Below are 9,278 nucleotides of genomic sequence, written 5' to 3' on the forward strand. Positions count from 1 at the left end.
ATATCGCTTGAGTTAAATTGATGTGAAGACAGAGCAAAGTTAGAAAAAGTTGTCGGTCATTAAAAATAACGCTCAGCCATTCAGCTTTAACCGTTCCTCATTACTTTCAGTGGAAGTTTAAAAAAACAAAAAACATAATGTATTTGCTTTAAATATCATCTTCTGCCAATGACGTGGTGTCTCTCAGTCCTTTTTTGGACCTTTCTTCCATTTTTCTTTTTTGATTTGCTGATCCTTTGCTGTGTTACAGCTAAAGGTATGGATTCCTGCAAGAAAGTTTCTTTTTTGACAAATTAAAAAAAAAATCTAATGTCAGTTACTCTTACAGGTCATTTATACACTGGTAACGCTTTTTCACCCTTTTTTTTTTGCATAAATCTCTTTAACCACTTCAGCTCTGCTCAAAACTACCAAATGTTCATTAATTTTTCAGAATTTTAACCCTTTAAATGCCAGTTTGAAGACATGTTGCCTCTGCCTTTTAAGATAAATTGAATATTGGGGGTTGGGGCATTGCTTGTTATTAGAGTCTTGGATGTGTCAAAAAATTTGCACCAACATTGATTTCATTGTATTACTATTTTTAATGTGGTGTCAGATTTTCACTCATTGGGGACCCTAGTGGCCAAAAATGGACGCATAAAATCATCATATCAATATTTTTTTCTCCTTTTTTTTTGCTGTATAAATCTCTTCAGCCACTTCAGCTCTTCTCAAAACTACCAAACATTCAATAATTTTCATAATTTTAACCTTTTAAATGCCAGTTTTGAAACGATGAATATTGGAGGAACCCACAAGGGTTAAGGTCTGATCTCTGACCACGCAGCCGTACATTTTCTGGCGCTGCGATCTCAGATGGCGATCTCAGCTGAGCGTGGCTGCCGACTGTGGTTACCTGGATTACTGCCTGCCTCAGAAACTGTGAATGTGGGTAAATCAGATTGTGTGTGTGTGTGTTGTGTAATAGGTGCACGGGGAAGTATTTGTGGAACTTGAGTGCATGTAAGTGCACGATGAGAGAGAGATAAGAGGGGAAGATGTAGCTCAGTGCAGTGGGAGAGAGAGAGAGAGAGGAGGAGGAGGAGACTGGGATAACTCAACATTTAAAAGTTTTTGTTTGTCTTTTTGCTTCATTTTTTTTTGTTTAATAGCACTTTGGGAAGGATAAATATATTTTAAATTGCAGTTTTGTGAGAAAGATTTTGCACAAGTCACTCATGATGTCGCCCCATTTCCAAAATGACGTCAGTAACAAACTACAGATAGATTTGCTTAAAAAAAAGAGATTCTGTACAAGTTCTGTTCTGCAATTGTGATCAAACGATGCACATCACAAATCACAGTTTGCATGTGGCAAGTCGGACTGAAACAGACCCCAGATCAGCAGTGAGTGGGAGATTAAGAAAAAGTCTGCAGGCGTTGCTCATCACTTTGTCTGTGCAGCAGCTGTGGTGTAAAGTCACTGCTCTTTCTGCAAGTGTTTCTTCATATGCAAGATGAAATTGTACGATTTCAGTTTTTATTAATGACCTTTGCAACGTAATTTATTTACCTTTTGGTTGTTAGGTGTTTGATGTGCATAGAATAAAAGAAACATATGTTAAAAACACATTTTAAAATAGAACAAACACACATAGTATAGAACATATAATACAAAATTAGGACATTATTTACTATAGACATAGACCTTTAAATCTCAGCAGTTTCTTCACTTATATTTGAGGTGTGCTTTACCTGTGGTACACCTGTCACACATTCAGGCGTACAGAGATACTTTTCAGCTATTTGAAGCAATAAATAAATAGAATCGAGCTTTATTTTTCTTCTAATTAACCAGTTTTCTATCTGGTTGTGGTCATCTACATTTACAAAGGGCAGGACTTCTTTCATTCAAAAAGACCAAGACGTTCAACTAATTAATGCAGTTATTTATATATACAAACAATACATTAAAATATTACTTATAAAAACACCTCAAATCACAGCTTTATTAGTCTTTTATTAACTACAACATTTGCCTCTCCAGCACCACCCAGCTCAGCTTTTGTTTTTAACGCCAGCGATAAGAAGAAGATAAGACGTAATTTTCTTTTCAGGAATTAAAAGACAGACAAAGACAAAGTTTTGCTTTTTCCACAACAAAATCGTATTGTTCATTACAACTCAATTATAGAGGACATGGGGGAAGAGCGTCATTAGCACAACGTCAACATCCTTCTTTTTGGTGCAACAAACCGCCAACACCGCCAGCATCTCAGCCCTGTAAAGACCCCCGCATCTCTCCCTCGTCCCTGTGTTTTTGTTTATGACTTTCACCTGTCCCCTTCCTGTGAGGGTCCCATGTCGGCCCCCTGCCGTCCCCCGCCATGCTCCATTACAGGACAACAACAGCTCTCGGCGGGTGGTCCCGTCCCACATTTGGTGGTGACACAGACTCCTGCAGCAGAGAAACAAACCACCCTCAACCCCACCCTGATGTAGTGGTTTTCAGCCTTTTTTTAGTGTTGTGTTGTGTTGTGAGTCACTCCCCCTCCTCACAGTGAAGCAGAAACATCCATGTGCAACATCCTGCACTTTTTTAATAACTCTAAATTTAAAGGAACATTGTGTAACTTCTCCTGTTATCTATTCACGAAAATCGATTATTTGGTTCAAAAGTATGTTTAAGCAATATATCACGACAGGCCGTGGTATATGCTCATTATACCACAACCCCCACAAGAGTGGTATAATGAGCATATACCACGGACTGGAGTGATATATGGCTTTTATAAAACGGTTACTAATAATGACAATATGAAAGAGGGATACGCAATCAATTTCATGTACTTTTATTTAACCAGAAATACATATTATTCAATAAAATAGCCTCACTGTGAAAAAAATAGTCCCACCTCTCCAGACGTTAGCTCCAAATTAGCTCTGCATCTCGTCTTTTCTGCATCTCGTCTTTTCCTCCGCTTTTTTTCAGGTGAAAGTCACTGCTCAATCCCCTCTACCATTGTTAACCCTCCCCGGAGGTGAAAGTTCACCTTAAACATGTGAATTCAACTACTTTAGTCCATTTTTTAACATCGTAAAAACATCAACTGTCTTTGGCTACGGACTGCAACAGTCCGTTGTCATGGATACATGACAACAACTTCCATTCATACCAGTCATACGTGCCTGACGCGGAGCCTACGCTGTGATAAGGCTTTAGAATAGTAGCCGTGGTATATGCTCAATATACCACGGCTAACAACCAATCAGATCGCCGGATTTCACCTTTCCGTTTTATAATTTTCGTTAATCAGTAATCCCCCCCATCAACAAACTGAAGTGTTCCTTTCAGCTCTGAATGAGCCGTTCATATCATTCATATCTACATGGAGCGGGTAAGCTCGGTGCTGGCTGCCATGTCGTCGTGTCGCAATGGTTTTACGTTCAGTGGCAGCGTGAAGGTAGGAAACCACGGAAACTCAGCGGAGACACCGGAGCTGTCGGCTCAGGTCGAGGTGGCGTCTGTGAAAAGTCACCGCGGTAACGCAGTGAGGAGGAATGGAGCGTTACACTGATGCTGCATTCACCTGCAGTCAGGCAGACGGCCGTCGCTAACAAACCAGATGTCATTTTAGTCTCAGAAGTCGAGAGAAAGCCGGTAAAACGTGGGTCAGGTTTAACGATACGACATCGCCATGACAACATATTGTCCGGTGTATTGTTTTGCCTCGTGCTGAGGGACCACTTGTTTACATAGAGGCTTGTTTATGCCGTTACGTGCAGCGGCTGTCGTCCGTCTGCCATCTGCCCAATGTCACATGAATGCAGCATGAAAAATACAATTGAGTTGCTTGCGATATACAACCGCAACGCTAGATGGGAGTAATTCCTACACAATGTACCTTTAAAGTCCCACTCCCGCGACCCTTTTCGGCCATTTTAAAACCAGCTCATTAGCCATGCACATTAGCAATGCACCTCTGGGGGGTGGGCGGAGACTGCGCTGCTCTGCACCCGCCCAGCCACCTCCTCGCACCCCACCCCCCCGCTTGCTGACAGCTGGACATTGTACAATTACAGATTCAGCGCGTTTAGCGTAAAACTCCACACTGGGATTCGATCCCAGACTGGAACATAGTCCTTGCTCATGGTGCAAGCTGCTCTACCAGGTGAGCTATACCTATTATACCTAGACAGTAGGGCTGCACAATTAATCGAATTTTAATCACGATCACGATTTTGGCTGCCACGATTAAATTAAGATGATCGTCACGATTATTAACATGTAAAAAAACGGGCTGTGCTGCATATCAAATCAAGCGCTTTCTCAACCAATAGTCAGCCAACCACCAGGGGGCGAACGAGAGGTCAGGGCTCCATGAAGCTGCTTAACAAACAAGCGAGCGCATCCTCCCTTTACATGTTGTTTACAGTCCAGAGTGTGTGTCCCGGCCGGCCGGTCAGTCTGCACCTTCAAATGCTGCTGTAGCTGTCACCTTCTGCGCCCGGTGTTACGTCTCACTCATAGACTGTATGGATCTCACTCTGCAGTGAGAGTGAGACGATGTCGGCAGCAGACGGTGACAGTAGACATGACGTGTGTCTGTGTCTGGTCAGTCAGCACCTCCAAAGGCTGTAGCACTGTCGCCGTCTCGCTCTGGATCGGATCGAGGTCGGGCTGCGGGGTGGTCTCAAAGCTGGACCGAGACCCCGTCACCCCACGCGGCCGTTTTGGTGTTAATTACATACGTCGTGTAAATAAAACGTTCCGACCGTGATCATAACGACCGGTAACGGCGATCTATGGCCGTTTTGGTGGCAGCACAGTTGAGCTAGGCCGACCTGCTGGACGCTGCCTGTGTGAAAACACTTGGTCTGTTCATTAAATGTTTTTAATTCGTTCCAAATTGCTGCTGAACCACCCGTGCTGTGCTTTGGTCCATGCTAGACAGACTCTTGCCCACACATCTCTGTGTATCATTGATGGCAAAAAATTAAGTTTTACCTATAGCTACTTTGAAATTACATTTCAGAGCCTGTACTTTCTTACTTTTATTTGAGTAAAGGAGTTGAATCAGCAGCTACTTCTACCAGATTTATTTTTTATTTTTTGTTTTTTACACAAGTATCTGTACGCTACTGTACAGAATGACACCTCTGCACTCTGCAATGGCATTTATTTTTCGCTAGCCCTTTGTCTTGGGTAAATTTTATTTTAGGCTATTATTTATTTTTATTTTACGTTTTATTTTGAACTGAAAGCCTTGTTCCCATAGCCTATTGTTTGTTTCAAATAGAAAGTGCAATAAAAACATGTTTTATCTAACATAATGTATAATCGTGATTAATAATCGTGATTTCAATATCGACAAAAATAATCGTGATTATCATTTTGGCCATAATCGTGCAGCCCTACTAGACAGCTACACCGAGCTGTGAAGGCTTTCACCTCTGAGCCAGATGCAGAGCGGGGCGGGAGCTTGTAGCACTAGTGCCCTCCCCTGGAGCTGTGACACCCTCAACTCCAGTCTTCCTGAAACTGCCAGTTCGCGTCTGCCATTGGTTCACAGCAGTTTGAAGGCAGAAAAACTCTGAAATGCAATTTTGCACTTCCTTCTCTGCTGATAAGTGCTCTAACACAAGAAAAATGCCACAGGAACATGTGAAAAGCTCAAAAAACACGATTTTCACGGGAGGTGGTCTTTAAGTAAAATAATAATAAATGATGAACAACACAGGTTGAGGACAGTTTATTGTGCATTAAGACTTTGCTAATATCGACTGACAGTTCAAGTTATTATGGCAAAGTTTTTCCATATGTATGACAGTGATTAGCTCTCAGGTTATTCAGGTGATTTGGAAAAGTATTGCTATGTTCCTGTTATCAAACCTGCTGATAAAGAGCCTCTGTGGAGAAATAACCATCTTTTCTACATAATGTAAAATAGGACTAATGATCTGCAAAAAAAAAAAAACGATTATTTTGAGTCAGAAGGGTTTTTGCATTTCACTTTCACTTAGATTTTTGCATGTTCCTTTACTTCTTTTCTACATAAATATAGTTAATATGCAGGGGCAGTTCATTTATAGTGTATTCTGACTAGGGCTGTCAATCATTCACACATTTATGTTCAAAATGCACCTTAAAGAGATATTTTTCAAGAGTTTTTATAGTGGAAAGGAAGCTGCTATATGCGAATGTAACTTTGACTATGGCAATAGTTTTTGCATTTCGCTTTCACTTTGATTTTTGCAAGTTCCTTTCATTCTTTTCTGCAGGAATATAATATGCAGGGGTAATTCAATTATAGTGTACTCTGACAAGGGGCTGTCAATCAATTACACAATTTAAATGCGATTAATTGCAAAATAATCACACATTTCTGTTCCAAATGCACTTTAAAGAGGTATTTCTCAAGTGTTTTTATAGTTGAAAACAAGCTGCTATATGCAAATGTAACTTTGACAGTGACAATGACAAATGTACTATAGTTTTTGCATTTCACTTTCCTTCTTTTCTGCAGGAATATAGTTAATATGCAGGTGTAATTCATTTATAGTGTATTCTGACTAGGGGCTGTCAATCAATTACACTATTTAATTGCAATTAATTGCAAAATAATGACACATTTTAGTTCAAAATGCACACTAAAATATTTTTCAAGTGTTTAATAATGCACAAAGAAGCTGCTTTTATGAAAATGTAATTCTGACAGTGACAATGACAAATATTGCCCCAGAAACCGTGCTGCTCAGATCAAAACCTGCCGGCGCTGTCCGAGTGGTAGCCGAGGGAAAAGGTGCAGCGGCCGCTACAGAATGACATTCCTGTGAATAATGGTTTCAGAGGTCGGAGCTGATGGAGCAGGTTCGGTGGAGGGAGATCTGTTGGCCGTGACTCAGGTTTTGATTCAGCGTTTTGTCAAAGAGCCAGTGTAAACATTTGGTTCAATCACTGCCAAACCCAGTGTGTGTGTGTGTGTGTGTGTGTGTGTGTGTGTTGTTTCTAAACTGCTAATAACCCTGTTACCAGAGAAGAGTAAGAGCCTCAGCGTCTAAGATGTCATGTGTGAAACACTGGAGTTTAGGTGGGTGTACAATTGTGTGTTTGTATTTAAGTTTTGAATGACTGTATTTCACACAGCTTCTTTTTTTTTTTTTTTTTGCTTTTTAGCTGAGCTGCTCTTATCCACAGTAACATGAAGCTTTATTTCCCACTGGAGCAGAAATCGTTGATTTGTTTAGTATTTAATTGAATTAAGAAGTGAAGCAGCAGAAAATTTACTTAGTTTTTTCCGCATCATGGAAGATTACAAAACATTTTCAGGTTCATCCTCCTAAATACTTAAAAAATAATTGGAGATCTTTGTCATTTTCATTATGAATGAACCAACAGATCATCTCCTGGATTAATAATAACAATAAAAGTGACAATCTTTATTTACAGTATATAGCACTTTTTTAAAAAACTACATCACAGTGTGCTGGACAGAGAAATAGCAAAAAACATTTTTAAAAAGTGAAGAAAAACAGACTTGATTATGCGTTTCTTCTAAATTACAGATATTAATTGCTGTCTTGGGTCAGTGCTACTTGCCTTCTTTTCTGCAGAAATATAGTTTATATGCAGAAGCAATTCATATATAGTATATTCTGACTAGGGGCTGTCAATCATTCACACATTTATGTTCAAAATGCAAATATTTTCAAGTGTTTTTATAGTTTAAAAAGAAGCTGCTACAGTATATGCAAATGTAACTTTCACAGTGACCATGACAAATATAGTCTTTGCATTTCACTTTCACTTTGAATTTTTGCATGTTCCTTTCCTTCTTTTATGCTGAATATAGTTTGTATGCAGCCAGGGACATCTGATGTATAGTATATTCTGGCTAGGGACTGTCAATCAATTGTCAAAAATATGACAAATATTCAGTTTCCTCATGTCCTAGCCTGGTCAGATGCATACATGAACTGATGAAGCCTCTTGGATGAGAGGTGAAATGTCTTCCAAGACAAATAACCAAGTCCAGTTGCATTCGATTTAAATTTCCTTGAGATAACTACAGTATGACCTGGACAAATGAGAATATTCACAGGCTATTCAGTTTACTGTTACCAAACATGAGAAAACCTGCAAATATTCAAGTTTGAGTAGCCATACTTTTTTTTTATCTACAGGCCTGTCTGTTTCCCAGCAGCAGCAGCAGCTTGTGTATAAGAGCAGTAATCTAATACATACACAGGGGGAGTGGATTTAACTTTGCCGTTTGCTTCAGTGCATCAAAATCTCCAGCCTTGAATTGTTTCGCTTTGACCAAACATGTCGTGTCCCCTTGATGGGCTCGGAGGAGGAGGAGGAGGATATAATAAGGATAATATAAATAGAACTGATGATATGCAAAAAAAAAAAAAAAGCTATTATTTTGACTCAGGAGGGTTTTTGCATTTCACTTTCACTTTGATTTTTGCTACTTTCCTTCTTTTCTGCAGAAATATATATGCAGAGGCAATTATATTCTGACTAGGGGCTGTCAATCATTCACACATTTATGTTCAAAATGCACCTTAAAGAGATATTTTCAAGTGTTTTTATAGTTTAAAAAAGCTGCTATATGCCATATTTTTTTAATCTACAGGCCCGTTTCCCAGCAGCAGCAGCAGCAGCAGCAGCAGCAGCAGCAGCAGCAGCTTGTGTATAAGAGCAGTAATCTAATACATACACAGGGGGAGTGGATTTAACTTTGCCGTTTGCTTCAGTGCATCAAAATCTCCAGCCTTGAATTGTTTCGCTTTGACCAAACATGTCGTGTCCTCTCGATGGGCTCGGTGGAGGAGGAGGAGGAGGAGGAGGAGGAGGAGGAAACAGTGGTGAGCTCCCCTCCTCCCCCTCCTCCTCCTCCTGCCTGGCTGCCACACAGCGCCCTGTCAGATTTATCTCCCTGCGAGGATAAGGCTAATCAGTTGGCCAAATACAGAGATCCAAATAACCTTCAGGAGTGCCACGCTGTCCTTTCTCCCTCTCTCTCTCTCTCCTCCTTTCCCTCCCTCTCTCCTTCTTCCCTCCCTCCCTCCCTTTTTTTCTGCAGAGCCGCCGCCGCCGCCGCGCTGTCTCCGCAAAATTGCCTTCTGGAGTTAGTGAGCGGGAACAGTTAAGATTTACAAACAATGATGAAGCTTGTCATGCGTCTTTCTCCATCCGTCACGGCGGGCCGGGCGGCGCCGCGGGGCAGAGCCGTGCCGGTGTTCTTCATAAAAGCCAGCTCGCTGTGAAATACGCCCCGCGGCCCGGC

The 9,278-nt window shown here is 40.8% G+C and overlaps 1 protein-coding gene across 1 annotated transcript in view; it reads left to right on the plus strand.

Annotated features, from left to right (window-relative positions):
• Positions 1 to 9,278, plus strand: part of dmrt1 (doublesex and mab-3 related transcription factor 1) — a 41,077-nt gene that overhangs the window by 15,380 nt on the left and 16,419 nt on the right. The window lies entirely within an intron of this gene.

The sequence above is a fragment of the Trachurus japonicus genome, chromosome 9 (genome assembly GCF_045865225.1).
Source record: "Trachurus japonicus isolate A0001 chromosome 9, Traja_1.0".
Lineage (NCBI taxonomy): Eukaryota > Metazoa > Chordata > Actinopteri > Carangiformes > Carangidae > Trachurus > Trachurus japonicus.